At 35.0% G+C, this 16,374-nt stretch overlaps 1 protein-coding gene across 7 annotated transcripts in view; it reads left to right on the forward strand.

Moving 5' to 3' along the window:
* The window catches only part of IMMP2L (inner mitochondrial membrane peptidase subunit 2), a 926,645-nt gene that overhangs the window by 710,999 nt on the left and 199,272 nt on the right, over positions 1–16,374 (forward strand). The window lies entirely within an intron of this gene.

Genomic DNA, 16,374 nt, shown 5'->3' on the forward strand with positions numbered 1-16,374 from the left:
TTGTATAAGTTAATATTGAATACCTTTAGATATGTTTATGAAAAAGATTTTATCCATATAGTTTTTTCTAAAATTTAATGTTGGTGGTCTCTAATAAAACAATTTCTTTCACATAGTATGAGGGCTGTCACTCCTGCTGTCACCAATGGAGCAGCCACTTGGACTCGTCTTTGGCTGACAGTACAGTAATAGAGCTAGAGTTGGATAAGCATATATGGCTGTGTGGAAGATAACTTTAGGAAACTACTCCTATTTATTTTTTTCTAGTTGCAGTGATGATAATAAATACTACTAAGACATTTTCTTGCCTTTGAATAGTAATTATTACAAAAATATAATATAATTTTTGTAAGGTATACTAAAGTGAAATAAACAGAATGGAAATGTTTTAGGTCACTTACAGTGTAGAAATGACTCTTGTGACAAAATTTTGTAGCAACTCGCAAGTGAAAAAGATTACTTAAAAGCCATTTTATGTCTCTCTCATCACAGATGTGATTGGGTATGAAATATTTCCATTATGTATGATGTCTCTGTGAAATATCTTTATGCTAACCCTCTTGAGTTTATGATCATTGCACAATGATAGAAAATGTCCTATCGCCTCATGATACGGATTTGCCAGTTTATGACTTTAGTTTGCATTTCTAGTGTGATAAATATCTTTCATAAGTTTACTTTAAAATTTTGATAATTGTCTGGAAGTGTTGTTCAGTGCATATTACTACTTGATTTTAATGGATTATATCATAAAGACTTGGTGATTGTAATGTGTTGCTTTATAATTGCTCAGAATATTTTCTAAGCATTTCTCTCAGTAATTTCTTTCTCTGTAAAAGAAATTAGTGTCTTTCCCTTTACAACACCTACTTCTATGTAGATGAATACATTTTCTATTGTAGCCATGATGTTCTTCAGCAGCACACAAAATAACTGATTATCATAGATAGTGACAAATTTTCTGTTTGCTTTAAAATGGAAGCACATAAAAAGTAAAGTTTGTATTTGTATTTGTATGTATACATAGCTGTGACATTTCTAATAGTGATTTTTAACTACTCCACATTGACAGACTCTTCCATTAAAAATGCATGCAGCAATTATTTCATTTATTATAAATATTAATTTTAGTAATTATATTTGAACTGTTCTCCTAGATAATATGTTCCATTTACTGAAAACACAAATGTGATTCTTTCCATGACCTCCAGTTAGCTTGTACATTTTCCACTTTGAAGTTTTTCTATCATTTTTATCTAGGTTTAAATTGAGAGCAACCAAGAGACTTTCACTCCTTCCTGCATGGTGATTTGTGAAATTCTAGTATCTAAAAATAAACCTAAAGTAAATTATTTATTTATTTAGCACCTAAATTATATAATTTATTTTAGCTACTTTGACCAAAGGACATTAGAAGAAAAACTTTTGGCTTATACATTTCAAGGCAAACATAACTTTTCTAAGATGTATAAATGTATTTTGATTTTTAGGTTTATGATCATAGTGTGACCTTGTGAACAATTTGTGTGCCGGGACTATGAAGCATAACTGAATAATTCAGATTCAGAAGCTATTTATGACAGAATGCCTCTTTCTGAGAATGGAAACTTCGAGTTATACTAAATATGAATTCTTTTTAGTTCCAAGTCATTTGGAAAAGAGCAAATTCAATCACTTATTTCATTGATACCGTATTAGATAAAATATTAGCCCCCAGAGTGTTTTGTGAAGGAAATATGCCTAATAGGAGATGATAGTTTTAGAAATAAATGAACATTAGAACTATTATTTATTAATGAAATGAACTGTTGGTTTGAAAGTGATGATATATAGAATATTAAAATTCCATAGAATTCCTTTTTTAAGTTTATGAAGTACAAAAATCTTTTCACTCTTTAAAAACTAGTGAAAAGTAAAGGAGAAAAAGTAAAGGTTATGTTTGTAGAAAAGTGCGGAAAATGAATATTAAAATTCCATAGAATTCTTTTTGAAGTTTATGAAATGCAAAAAATTTTCCATTTTTTAAAAGCCAATGAAAAGTAAAGGATTAGAAGTAAAGTTTATGTTTTTATATCATGCAAAGCTTTTTATTTATGCCTTCAAGACACATTTTTGAGCACCTGCGGTTTGTCCACTTTGATTTAGGCTTGTGGATCCTGATGGGTGGGATGGCTCAGGAGAAATAAGAGTTACATTTAACCAGGCAGAGATTTTAGATTCTGTAATATATGTGGGAAATGGACATTTTAAGCAATTTAATATCTAATCATACCTGTTTTGATTTTTTTCCCCCTATATAATGCTTCTTTGGTTAAAAAAAAAAAAAAAAAAAAAATAGATTCTTGGAGTTGCAGGAAGGATGAAAGAATGGGACCTTTTCTTTTAAGAGCACTTGACAGCCGGGTGTGGTGGCTCATGCCTGTAATCCCAGCACTTTGGGAGGCCAGGGCGGGTGGATCACCTGAGGTCAGGAGTTTCAGACCAGCTTGACCAACATGGTGAAACCCCGTCTCTACTAAAAATACAAAAATCAGCTGAGTGTGGTGGCACATGCCTGTAATCCTAGCTACTCGGGAGGCAGAGGCAGGAGAATCACTTGAACCTGGGAGGCAGAGGTTGCAGTGAGCTGAGATTGCACCATTGCACTCCAGCCTGGGCAACAAGAGAGAAACTCTGTCCAAAAAAAAAAAAGAGGTGGGGGGAAGAGGGAGGGAGGGAGGGAGGGAGGAAGGAAAGCACTTGACAAAGACAGGAATTGGGACTGAGTCTTGGGAAATGTTTAAAATAGAGATTATAAAGACAGAGATTCAGGTCGTAGATGATAAGGAGTGCACTGAACCTGTGAGCCTTCTGAATTCTTTTGCCACTATCACTAAACATTAAAACATACCCTGATGCCCAGAAGGAGCAGGTAAGAGGATCAATAGATTCTACCAGTACTAAGGTATAATCCCCACTCTCAAGGAAAGATGGAAGGGAGGGAGACAATCAGTCCTTCACAGCACATTGTAACAAATACTCTAGATGGGGGTATGACAGGGCCTTTTAGAGAAGCAGAGCATTTGTGTATGAAAACCCATGAAATCTCCCAGGAGGATTTGGTAGAACAGAGTGTTCTGAAATCAGTGAAAATAACTATTTGGTAAAAATCCTGCATTACATAAAGCACTCTAGATGCTATATGTTTTGTGAATGAAGTAATTTATGCCTGGAGTGGTTAATGGGTTTTAGCTGCATTGAAAATATTCTGCCTATGCAATACAGAATAATCTTGTGATACACAAGAATGAATTTTCATTGCATTTATTTATTGTCGAATTGTAGCATTTTCCTTGTGAAACTTCTCTAGAGCAGCTAGAATAGCTTTTATTTAAAATCAGCCATTTCAAAATTTAAAAAGGTCATTAGACAGTGTTGACAGGATCCAAATGAAGTATTCTCTTCACACTTTCTTTGAAAAAATGGTGCTTAGACTTTAATTGGTTATATTTTCTTGTGGCTTGTAGTACATGCTTGTTCTTTAGAAAATTTTGATAGGAACTAAAATAATATATATTTTATAGAAAAATACTGGTAACAATAGTTTTCTAGTTTTTGTTAATAAGTCATAAAGCCTTACCTTGTGGTTTTTCATCAAATGTTTCTCATGGTTCCCATAAACAGTGCTGGAACCTGGCAACCTCACATGCTTTACCTAGATATAATTTTCATTTGACTGGTATAGACAAAGGCATACATCTTATAAAAAGATCAAAGCCACTTAAAGGAGATATCATTATAATGAAAATATTTGTATAACCAAAGATAACTAAGTCTTGGAAGAGAGCCCATTCTCAGAAGCTGTGTTCAACACCAAGAAATGTTCATGCAGTAAAATGAAACAGAAAGTCCCTCAGGATTAGCTTCGCTGTTCATTGGATTTGTTGCTGTAATTAAGACATGAAAAAATGTATATGATTTTAAAAAGAAAGCTTGGAAACATATGCTGGTGAAATAAATAATGTCACCGGTCTTCCCAAGAGAAGAGGCAATCTTAGCTTCCATTCCTACCAAATCAAATTTTGTCTTATGCCTTAATTATTCTGCTAGTGTAGAAATTATTTTCCACATGATTTCATTTTTAGATAGAAGAATGTCAGCAGAATTGTCATTAGACTTTATTGCTATGGCAGATACTGTTCCTTTGGGCCATTTAGTTACAGAATTAAACACATTCATTTTATTAGAAATATATATTTACTGATAATAGGTCAGGAGCCAAGATTTAGTGAAACATATGCAGGGGTTATTAATTTAGTGATTTTATAAGCACTTAGAATTTTTTTAAAAGTGAGGTTGAAGCCGCTATTTTACTTGTTGGTACCTACATAACTGAGTATACATAGAAAAATAAAATGAAAATATGAGGCACCCATAAGACAAAAAAAGTCTTCTATTGAATGTATTGAGATTCAAAGTTTGAGATTAAATTGCCTCATTTACATGGATATGTACTTATAAAATATTTGGTGGGTAGTTTTGCTGTCCACTTCTTTTAATAAATAGCAAACTATGTGAATAACTTTGTAAATAGCAAACTATGTAAATAACATTCTTTTGACTGAGCTGGGAAACAGCTTTTTTTGGAAATTTTTAATTTTCTGAAAACTTGTTGGGTAATCTTAAAAAGACTTTGCTCTGTGTCAGTATCTTATTGGTTGTATTTGAAAAAGATCAGTTTGATTTTGAGTGTCTTGGGTGATCTTTTTTGTATAATGGAGCCATAAATGGACCCTGTAGTGAATCATGATAACTACGCTTTTAGACATTATTCATAGTAAGACCCATGTGAGTTTTTGGTACGTTAAGATTTGTCTAACTTGGTGAATCAAGCAAGTGAAAATGCAGTTTTTTACTATAGTCGTCAGAATCAGAGCCATAACGTGTATTCTACTGATAAGGTCATCACAGGCCCCGTGGCTTTTGCATTAAATAGAAGTTATTTTTGTAATATGACTCCTAAATAATTCTGCTCCAACTGGTATTCCTGTCACTAACAATTTTTCTGAAAAGAATCCTGATCACATCATTTTGCTTCCTAACAACAATATTATCAACCTACAGTACCTACTATATTCAATAAAGAAACAAGGCAAGAAAGTCCTCTCTTACCACTTATATTTGATGTTATGCTAAAGGTCATTATCAGTGCAGATTAAGTCAAGAAAGAGAAATAAAAGATATAGGGATGGGAAATGAAGATTCCAAACTGTTATTTTTCATAAGTATGATATTGTCTCCTTAGAAAACCCAAGAGGAATCTGCAGAACTATTAAGACAATTATGCAAACTTAGTAGTATAATAGCAATTATATACATGATGAAACATGGCTAGATATCATCAAGAATTAGAAAACATATTGTTAAAGAATTTGCCATTTAAAATAGCAGTAAAAAATTCAGGATTGGTTACCTCTGGAAAGGATGGGAATGAATGTTATTGGGGAGGAGTGAGTGTACAAAGACACCAAGTTACAGTACTTATGTCTGAAGCAGAGTGGTGAGCATACAGATGTTCATGACATTATGCTTTATGCTTTTTATGTCTAAAACATAAAAGAATACTTCCTGGTTTTTTTTTTTTTTTTTTTTTTTTTGAGATGGAGTCTTGCTCTTTCACCCAGGCTGGAGTGTGGTGACCCAATCTCAGCTCACTGCAACCTCCGCCTCCTGGATTCAAGCGATTCTCCTGCCTCAGCCTCCCAAGTAGCTGGGATTACAGGTGCACACCACCACGGCAGGCTAATTTTTGCATTTTTAGTAGAGACAGGGTTTCACCATGTTGACCAGGCTGGTCTCAAACTCCTGGCCTCAATTGATCCATCTGCCTCGGCCTCTCAGAGTCCTGGGATTATAGGCATGAGCCACTACGCCTGCTATAATAGACTATTTCTAACAACTACATAAGTTAAAATATTAAAAGTTGACATCAGTGACTCCACATTACTTATAAATATTTGATCGTCCCCTAATATATGTGAGGCCTAAGGCATGGAGGTCTAAATACTACATGTCTAAATATTTAATGTGTAACTATAAATTAAGTTAGCAAGCTGTTAAATGAAATATGTTACTTTTCCTAACTCGAGAAATATATTTCCATATGGCTAAAACCAGCAAACAAAGATGACTGAATTTAATTATTATTACACATTTGAGTATTCTGTTGTACATTTTTTTCTGGCCTCCATTTCAGCAAAATCACTATGTTGTTGCAATCAAGATTTTCACATGATATGCATTCTGTTGACAACAATGAATGGGATGAAGGATTAAAATAATATTTAATTGTATTTAGTGTCAATAATTTAAATATATGTTTATGAAAATGTAGATGAAAATAAATGTAAAAGAATTTAAAAGTAAATTTTTTCAAGTCTTTCCAAAAGATTTTTTTTGTAAAATGTCAAAATGTATCTTTTCAAACCAAAAGCCAATTACTAATTGTTAATAAACAATAACTATTAACATAAAATTACATCAAAATTATTTAAATAGAACTGAATTTTTAAGTATTTAAAGAATTAATTACATTTTATTACATATTTTTATAAAAGGAAATCTATTTACAGGTTTGAGGGTTCAATTTATACGTGCTTGTCAATGTAAAAAGTATCATGCTCCATGCATGTCATACCCTCAACTACATACATATAAATTTAAGAGCAATATGAATTGTTTAGTAGTCACAAGTGTTTCCTTTGTCACCACGCACAACTGTGGTGAATACTGTGTTTTCCTGAGTACCTCTAGAATTCTAGACTCACAAGTTGAAACATGAATAGCAGAAAGAACAGGGACACTCAGCTACTGGCAAATGATACTGAGTATACACGAATCTGTGGCCTCCATGCTGAGAAGGCTTGTCACGTCATTTAATTTCCTTCTTCTAAGCACTTCTAAGCTAAGCACTTGGATGGCTGAAGTCCTGTGATCAACTGGTGAAGTTTCATGGCATTTGGAATCAGTCCATTTTTTTTTAAATATAAAATATATGGAAAAACATGTGCCTGGGTCCTTAATGGTGTTAGTTTGTTGTGAGTAAATCCTGGTGAATAATGGGGGTTAGAATGTCACACTTTGCTAGTGCTGAATGCCAGATCTTGAATAACATAGGGACCCATGTGTTCTTTAATAAGTTTAATTTTTGTAAAACTTGTGATGTGCAGGTTCCTCAAAAACACAGGCACCAAAAAAGCAGGGCCTCTTGCCGAGGCCTGAGTGAAGTCTGACTCAAAAAAGTTAGTGTAAAATCATTAGCAGGGCATTCAAATCCTTTTGATTCTGTCTCACGCCAAATTTTCCAGATCCATCTTACCTGCCTATGCCTTGATCATTCCATAAATTCACCATTTGGTTTTGCATTTTTCTATGTTGGCACAGGCTGTCATTTCTTCTCCCTTTCATTATCTTGTGCCTGCCCACCTTAATCTGGACAACGACTACTTCCAGACCTACTCTAACATGAAGTTTTGCTTCTGACTAAGCCAGTGACTCCACACAGCGTTTGCAGTATAATTGCACAGTGATTCTGTGTGTGTAAAGACTGTGAACATTGCCAAGGCAGCTATGGGAGCTAACTCATCCTTGTATCACTGTAGCCCAGAACTAGGAACAGAGTTTAACAGCTGTTTCATGACACAGTTAATGGCCAATTTCTGCACAGTAAAGGTTCATCTAGAACAGGGTGCAGTGAAATATGGCCCTTGAACCAAATCTGGCTCATTCCTATTTCTGTACAAAAGAAGTTATGTTGGAACACAGCCACACTCTGGCTTTCATATAGACTATGGCTGCTTTCCCACTGTAACGGCTGAGTTAAGTACTTGCAAGAGAGACTATATCCCACAAATCCTAAAATATTTATTATCTGCTCTTTATAGAAAAAGCTTGCCAACCTCTGATCCTAGTGAATTAGTAATAGATAACTTTAGAAAGATTGGTTTAGGACTGATTATGTCTGGCTGTTAATAGGAAAGTCAGAAATTTGAACATTAGAAGGAACTAAAAAGCCCTTTACATTATGGAACAGGAGAGTAATAACTTATTAGTCTTATTAGTTATGAGAGGTGTCTGGCAAGACTGGTTTGGGAAAATTATGAATGAAAGATTAGATTGGAAATAGGATATAGGTAGAAAATGCAATCATTTGATAATACTATTAGTTCAAATGGGATATGATTAGGCATTAGCCAAAGGTGGTAATAATAAAAATATGAAGTAGATTGACTTATAAGAGTCCTTAGGAGCTAATAATTGGTTTGATGTCTGTTGTATTCTGCTTCCTCGTATTAACTCACCACATCTGTTAGAGAAATTCACCAGTTGGAATACTGAACTAACTCCATGCTCATCTCTGATGGGTCAAACCTTAAAATTAGGCATGAGCAGCAGTCTTGGCTACGTGATGAGAATTGTGCTACCTGGTAAGTATTAGATTTTTGTCCCTGAACTTGGGAGTGGCAATCAAGTCTTGTTCATGACTCCTTAAATTATAGGCAAATATTATTCCCTCAAAGTATCAAAGTTCCATTCTGTAACACTTAGCATCTATGTCAACTAACCCCCCACTTATTTCACCAGCCTTTTCTACTCTTTTTGGTAAGGTTCTCACTTGTTTCAAAAGGTATAGACAATTCCCAGAATGTAGAGGCTAAAAGAAGGAAACATAGAATGGCGAATATTTTGGTAAACCAGCTGATAGAAAAGCATGTTATAAAAATTTACTTGCCATTATTATTTAAAACATACCCAAATATATATTTTTCAAAATTAAAGTATTTTCAATACATCAATGCATTGTGGGAAGTTGTAAATAAATTTTTTAATTAAAAAATATTTTCAAAAAGAAATGTATCAATTTTTGTGAAGAAATGATGTAGAATGTTCACACTACTTTCAAGTTACATTAATCTCCCCTTTATATTGTTACTGTATTAAAATAAGTATATTGATATTGTGAATTGAAATTAGGATGTAATCAGTGGAAGGAAAGGGGAAACTGTAAGGCTTCATCAAGTTGTGGAATATTGAACTTTTTTGATTACTAGGCCTGATTTTCATAAAGATAATAGTCATTAACTAGGACCTACTTAGACTAACAGCTACATTAGGCTGAAGTTTTACTCAAACCTCCAGTAATTTTATTTACAGTTAAAGAGCTTCAACCAAACCATTTTCAAAGCTGCTTAAATCTCCCTTGTTGTAAAATGCATCTACCTATTCCCCACTAAGGCTTTAAACTCTGTCTGCCTAGTATTTGCTGGGAAGGCAAATGAAACATTCCTCTCGAATTAGCCATGATTATATATGGATTGTTCATATAAATTAAGTTTCACTTCACAAAAACCTAATGAGATTATAAATTATGTCATTTCTACGAGTCATTATGGAATTATCTAGACTCTAGTCAAGGAGAACTTACAATCTTCACAGAATATTTGGTACAGAGTCTTTTAAAACAAACTGTATTGCATTCTTCTTCTGTCATTAAAAAAAAACACAAACACACAGCATAGTCTTTCAAACAAAGAAAATATATGTGCTAAACAGGGAATGATAATTACCATTAAATTAATGGATTCGTTAAATCTACTGGCATGGTTTCACTGGGCCGTTGTTTTTAGATTTAATGTGTTATCCTGCACTGACTGAAAAGTAATAGTATAAAATGAGGAAGGCTATTTTAAAGGTCATTCATCAAAGTGCATGGTACTTAAATAGCTTTTTTGCCCAGATGGGCATTACTGGTTAAACTGTTATATTTTTTCAAGTAGTATTTGTGACTGTTTGAATGTTTATCCTCTCCAAAATTCATGTTAAAATTTAATTGCCATTGTAACAGTATTACCAGGTCAAATGTTTAAGAGGTCATTAGGCCGTGAGGGTTCCACCCTCATGGCTGGGATTAATGCTTTATAAAAGGATGACTTCAGTCCCCTTTTCCCTCTTTGCCCTTCTGCCTCCTGTTATGTGTGGAAAAAGTATTCTTCCCCTCCAGAGGATACAGTATTCAAGGTGCCATCTTGAAATCAGAATAACCAAGCCTGCTGGTTCCTTATATATTGGACTTCCCAGTCTCCAAAACTATGACTCAATGCATTTTTTATTAAAAATTACCCAATATGTGGCATTCTGTTATAGCAGCACAAGCAGACTAAGACAGTATTATAGTGTTGAGTCACAATAGTATATTTTGTAAAGAACTTCAGGTACATTTTACAGACTAAGTTCTGGTTTTATTATAGTCCCATAATATTTCTTTATATTTTAATTTAAAGAAACCAACCACCTTGCCTTAAGAAGAAGTATCTTTTTTAGATGGAAGAACATTATTTAAACTACTGTTTTATTACAGGAAAATCTTCCTACTATTATATGTTTGGTATAATAATATTATATTAATTTGAAATTTCATTATATGCTTCTCTACCCTATCATTACCCCTAACCATCTCACTGCTCATTCTTTTGAAGTTCACTATTCACAAAACCTTTTTCTGTCACATCAAAGTAAATTTGGTATTTGATATAAGAAGGATTATGAAGAGGTTGCCCCTTTATGGAAAGAATTTAAGTAGGATATGCCTGTGTATGTAGAGACTACCCAAAATTGATATATCCCCATCCTTTAGGTTCAGGAAGACTGCCCTCTTCATAAAGTTATTTACAACATTCTCTGTTTTTAATTCCTGGAAGTCTCCCAAATGACCACGAGAATACTACCATGATCCTTTGCGTAGTATGTCTGCTTTAATGTGCTTTTGTCTTACTCCACTCCTATTTAAAAGCAAGCCAGCCAAAAACATCACAAATCATGCAAAACAAAATCATTCATAGATGCACAAAAAAATACCCTATATATTCTTTCCACTCGGTTGAAAGTGAAGTAGGCTTAGAGTAAAATATATTGTCTTCAAAACTCATACATTCTGTGTTCTCAGCCCCAGATGTTTTACCCTACTAAGTAGTAGCTCCTCCTTAAGAGGGGAGATTTCTCCTGCTCTCAAAATTATTTTTTCTACTCCTCCCCAAAAGGAGGAAATATAGTAACCTTTCACAGAAAAAGACAGAGAGATGAATGTCATCTCTTGCAAATGCTGCTTTCTTTCTTTCTTTTTTCTTTCTTTGTGTGTGTGTGTGTTGTTTTTTGTTTGTTTGTTTGTTTGTTTCTGAGACAGAGTTTCACTCTTGTTGCCCACGCTGGAGTGCAATGGCACCATCTCGTCTAACTGCAACCTCTGCCTTCTGGGTTCAAGGGATTCTCCTGCCTCAGCCTCCTGAGTAGCAGGGATTACAGGTGCATGCCACTATGCCTGGCTTTTTTTTTTTTTTTTTTTTTTTTTTTTTTTTTTGTATTTTTAGTAGAGATGTGGTTTCACCATATTGGCCAGGCTGGTGTCGAACTCCTGACCTCAGGTAATCCACCCGCCTTGGCCTCCCAAAGTGCTGGGATTAAAGGCATGAGCCACCGTGCCCGGCCAACAAATGCTGCTTTCTTTTAACCTTTTTTGTTTTGTTTTGTTTTGTTTTGAGACAGAGTCTTGCTGTGTCGCCCAGGCTTGAGTGCAAATTCAAATTCAGTGCAATTAAAATGACAAAGGGAGATTTGCACTATTTAACAAACGGCAGATTGATATTAATCGTCAGGTGTTTGGAGTCTTTGCCGTGAGAGAGGGAGGAGAGACAAGTGGTTCTAGAGGCAGTATATAGGAGCAGTGTATTTGTAGACTTTGCTTCACTATTCTTTGTTAAATACTTAAATATAAGTCTTTTTAAAAATCCACTATGCCTCCTCAATCAGGAGCAAGAAGTAGGTTATCCTGTGCTACTAAATTCTGAGATCTTTGTTTAGATAAATTTAGTATGTGTACCAGATAGTATTAAATACTTAAAAAATTAGATTGTATGTCATACTTTTGCAACATATATGTCTCACTGTAGTTTATCTTAGATTAAGAACTATTAAAGTTCTGAATCTGTGGGAGAATTTTCTTTGCATCCCCTTCTTTTTTCTTTTCACCTTTCTACCTTCCATAATATTTCTTTTGCAGGTCAGTTAAACACCTGGGCTTTGAAAGATTACTCATTTATTTAGTTCAGGATTTGTCAGGATGTTGCCAAAACCTGTGATCTCTTCCAAATATCCATCTTAGTCTTTCAACAGTATTCGATATCGTTGGCCACTTCCTTTTTAAAACATTTTGAGAATTTTCTTCTTTTAGCTTCCTTGAACCCATATAACCAGTCACTTTTTCTAGGCCTCATTTACATTTTCATCCTTCTCTGCCAGATTTCTAAATTTTGGCATGCCCCTGATCTTGGTCCTGATTGTTCATCCATACTTAAACCGTCCCTAAGAAAATGGATCCTGTGTTTTTAAATGCTGTCTTCATGCATCGGTGCTCAGATTCACATCTCCAGATCGTATCACACTTGGATATTCAAGACACATCTTAAATTTAGCATGTCTAAATGGAAATTCTTCATTCCCTTCCTTCCCACTTCCATCTTCTTTCCTCAGATTTCTTCCATTTCAGTAGATGGCACTATCCACCCGGTTACTCAAGACAAAAAGTTATGAGGCATCCTTGGGGTCTCACTTTTTATTGCCCTCAACTGCCTGGTAAGGCCTGTTACTCTTCCACCAATGTCCCAGAGTCATGTGCTTTCTTCCATCTCTGCTGCTGCCTCACTGATTCAGGTCATCATCTATGTCACTACAAGAGCCTCCTAACTGGGCTGCATGCTTCCCCTCTGCATCTTCTAAACGTCAACGTCTGTGTGGCAGCTGCAGTTATCTTAGTTATCCTCAAAGCCAATCTCTAGCCTACATGAAACACTTCAGTGGCTTCCTGTTGCTATCAGAATTAAAAGCGTTAAGTTTTCTCTGATACCCTTGACCATGGCCTTCAGGGCCCTCACATTGTATGGCCTCTCCATCTCTCCCCTTTCCATGCTTGCACCTCTCTCATCTTTCAATTCTTTGAACAGGTGAAAGGCCTTTTGTCCTAGCTAGATCCTCTTCCTTGAATTCTCTTCCTTTAGGTCTTTGTGTGGTTGGCTCTTTATTTTCCCCACTTCAGGGAAGATTTCTATCTGTGCATCTAACAAAATGGAACACACACACACACACACCTGTAGCTACTATCACTATTTTATTTTCTTTCTTTATTCATGTTTATATTTTTATCTCCTCCAATAGAAAATTGAGCTTCATGAGGTCAGGAACCTTGTCCTTTTGGTTCACTGCTGTAGCACGGTACCCGGCTGGCTCATAATAGGCACCTACTGCATCTTGTTAAATAAACAAATTTTTGTTCTGTGAGTGAGTTTAGCACTCGCGATGCCTTCTGGTTCAGAAATAAGAAGTCAATGGAAAGTATACAAGAAGGACATGTGACGTCTTTGGAAAAAAGAAACTAAAATGTGCTTAAAATGGTTAGTGGAGATTGGAAGAAGGCTCCTGACATGATGCACTTTTCAGAAAGAGGATGAGATGGATATCACCTTAAAAATAGATGGTGATTCAAGCAAAGTAAACAGAACAAGGAGAAACAGGACCAAATAAAAGGTTTCTTTTAGGTAGAACACAGAGCTTTTGTGATAGGTCAGCTGAACAGGCTGGCTGAAACTAGGAGGAGAGGCAGAGTGGTAGAAATATCTGGGGACACGAAAAGAAATGATTGTCTTATCTATAGGGCAATAGCAGGACTGCAAGATATTTGTCAAGATATCAGGGGGATATTAAACAGGCAAAGTCCAATTTAGTACAGGATGGCCTGAAATCTAGTAGTAAAACTATCTCCATGGGAAGAGAGAAATCTTAGGACAGTAGAAAGAAGGATGCAGCCAAAGCTTCTTATCCCATTCTGAGTCTCTAAATAGAAATTTTGTTATACATGACTAAAATGTTATAGCACTGTTCCCCAAATTTTCATGTGTATTAGAATCACCTTAGGAGCTTATGAAAAATAGAGATTTTCTGGCTTCCTTGAGATTCTGATTTAGTAGAACTTGTGTGGGTTTGAGGAAGCTGTACTTTAGCAAGTATTCCCCAAATGAAACTGATACAGTTCTAACGCAAGGCCAGGCCATGCCTCAAGAAACACTGGCTTGTAGGGGCCTATAGTTTTGTCTGTGTTCACATACTGTTTAAACACAGTTTAATCATGTTGTGAATGCCTGAGGAAGTGCTTTGTATGTGTATGTAAGTGCATGTATGTTTGTAATTGTTGATGAGGTAGATAGTGGAACTAACTAAAAAGACATTTCATTCTAAAGATTAGACGTTCTTGTTTCTATTGACGTTATTTACAAGTATTGCACTTATGTATAATCTGCCCTTTTATTGGTTGAGTTTTAAAAATGTAATTAGTTTGAGATGATTTTCAAATAATCTCAGTTTGCAGAATCAGATTTTTAATTAGAAATTGGATGGTAGAAATGAAAGAGTGTGTTAATTAAATATGTATTTTATTTTACTAGAAAGTTGCAATAGCCTCACCTGACGCTGATTCTACCCAGTTGATTTTAGTGAACTCTGGGAACAAATAATTCCTGTTTCTGTTGTGTGTGACTGAGTAAAGACTGAAGAAACTATTTATATAGTAAAAATGACCACCCTGGTAAAAGTGATAGCATTCCCTAGAAAGAAATAGTCTTGTGTTAGAAAAACTTACCACTTCCTTTTCCAAGAGAATATAAAAATAATTGGCATCCCCCTCTTTTTATTTTTTTAATTTTTTTCAAGAAATTTTGTTCCTTTTTCAGAGGTTTCTTTTTGCATTCAGTTCAGGAACTGTTAAAACTTGGCTGTTTTCCAGAACAAAAAATTGATTCGATTGTAGAAAGAATAATGGAGACAGGCTAATGGATTCAAGGAAAATTGTATGTATAAAAAGCACCAAATACAATGCTTAGTGGAGTGTTCTTCCCATTGGAATTATTCATTTAAAGACAGTTGCTGGCAGACTGCTTGTGTAAACAGCAATGCCTGCCCAATGCCAGTTAATGTTTTCGATGTTAGAGATTTTCTAAAGATAGAAAATGTTTTAGTAATCTTTGTGTATGTCTCCTTTGCCTAGCCCAGGGCCTGACACTCAAAAGTTTAATGAATGTCTAGATTAGACTGGAGCAGGTTGGAATAAAATATGTGATAAATTTGCTATAATTTGAACCCCACCGCCTCTGGGCCTGGATTTGATGATCACAATTATAAAAATATAACCTACTGTGCCACTGTTATACTTGGAGTGATTGATTTTGGTTCTTATGACTAAACTAGCTCAAATTGTTGTCTTCATCCAACATAGTTACTATTCCTGTAATTACTGCATCTATAAATTTCATGCCTCTTTTGTTTCGAACAGAAAAATGGGCTTGAGGAATAAGAAAAATGAAGAAATCCTTAGCCAAAATAATATACACCAGGTGTTCTTTGTCTCGGCTTGATTTAGTTAGTCTTGCTCATCCAATACCTCATGCTTATCTCTCCATATCACTGAATTTTCAACTTGGTTACACACACACACACACACACACACACGCGGAAAAAAAAAAAAAAAAAAAAAAACCTCCCAAGAACCTTGTATTCAGAATAAAAAGAGCTACAGATAGAAACTTTTTAAAGTTTGAGTTTGTGTCTCTCTGAAGGTCAGCTGCCTTCAGTTAATTGCTCTGTTTTGTTGCTCCCTATGTTGATTACTTTTATCTGGAACCCTAAAGACATGTGGGGACCTCTCAGGGTGACAGCACCATGACTGAACAGTGCATGGAGGGGCCAAGAAATGTCAGCATCAGAAACCTCCATGTGAGGATAATGAGTTCAGGCATTTCAGAAATCAACCAGCTTCAGAGAATGGCATTTGAGTGTAGTCATGCTTATTTTTGAAATATAAGAGCTTGAGGCTCCCCTACTGAAATAAAGAGTTTTCAAACAAAGGCCTGGAGGAGCTGCATTGGCAGTTGCTTTCATATCTAAGGGAACGGTACTGCTGTTCAACCTGATCCAAGGTGAAATCTAGAGATGAGGGCAAATAAGAGAGATGCTCAAGGGTAGTTAAATTCACAGAAACTTATCAAAAATAAAATACATGCGAAGTTTTCTTGGTAATAGTCATGTTATTTATCATCTTTCAGCTCCCCACATACATAAAGACATTTTATTGTTCATACATTTAGTTGTTTAATTTTAAAAATTTTCTTGCTCATACATTTTATTGTAGAATTGTCTTAAGGACTTGGGACAGCATTTTCTCACTGCTATGCACTGAATTATGTCCTTCTCAAATCCATATGTTGAAGCCCTAACCCCCAATGTAATGATATTTGGAAA

The sequence above is a fragment of the Trachypithecus francoisi genome, unplaced genomic scaffold, assembly GCF_009764315.1.
Source record: "Trachypithecus francoisi isolate TF-2019V2 unplaced genomic scaffold, Tfra_2.0 Lachesis_group4, whole genome shotgun sequence".
NCBI lineage: Eukaryota > Metazoa > Chordata > Mammalia > Primates > Cercopithecidae > Trachypithecus > Trachypithecus francoisi.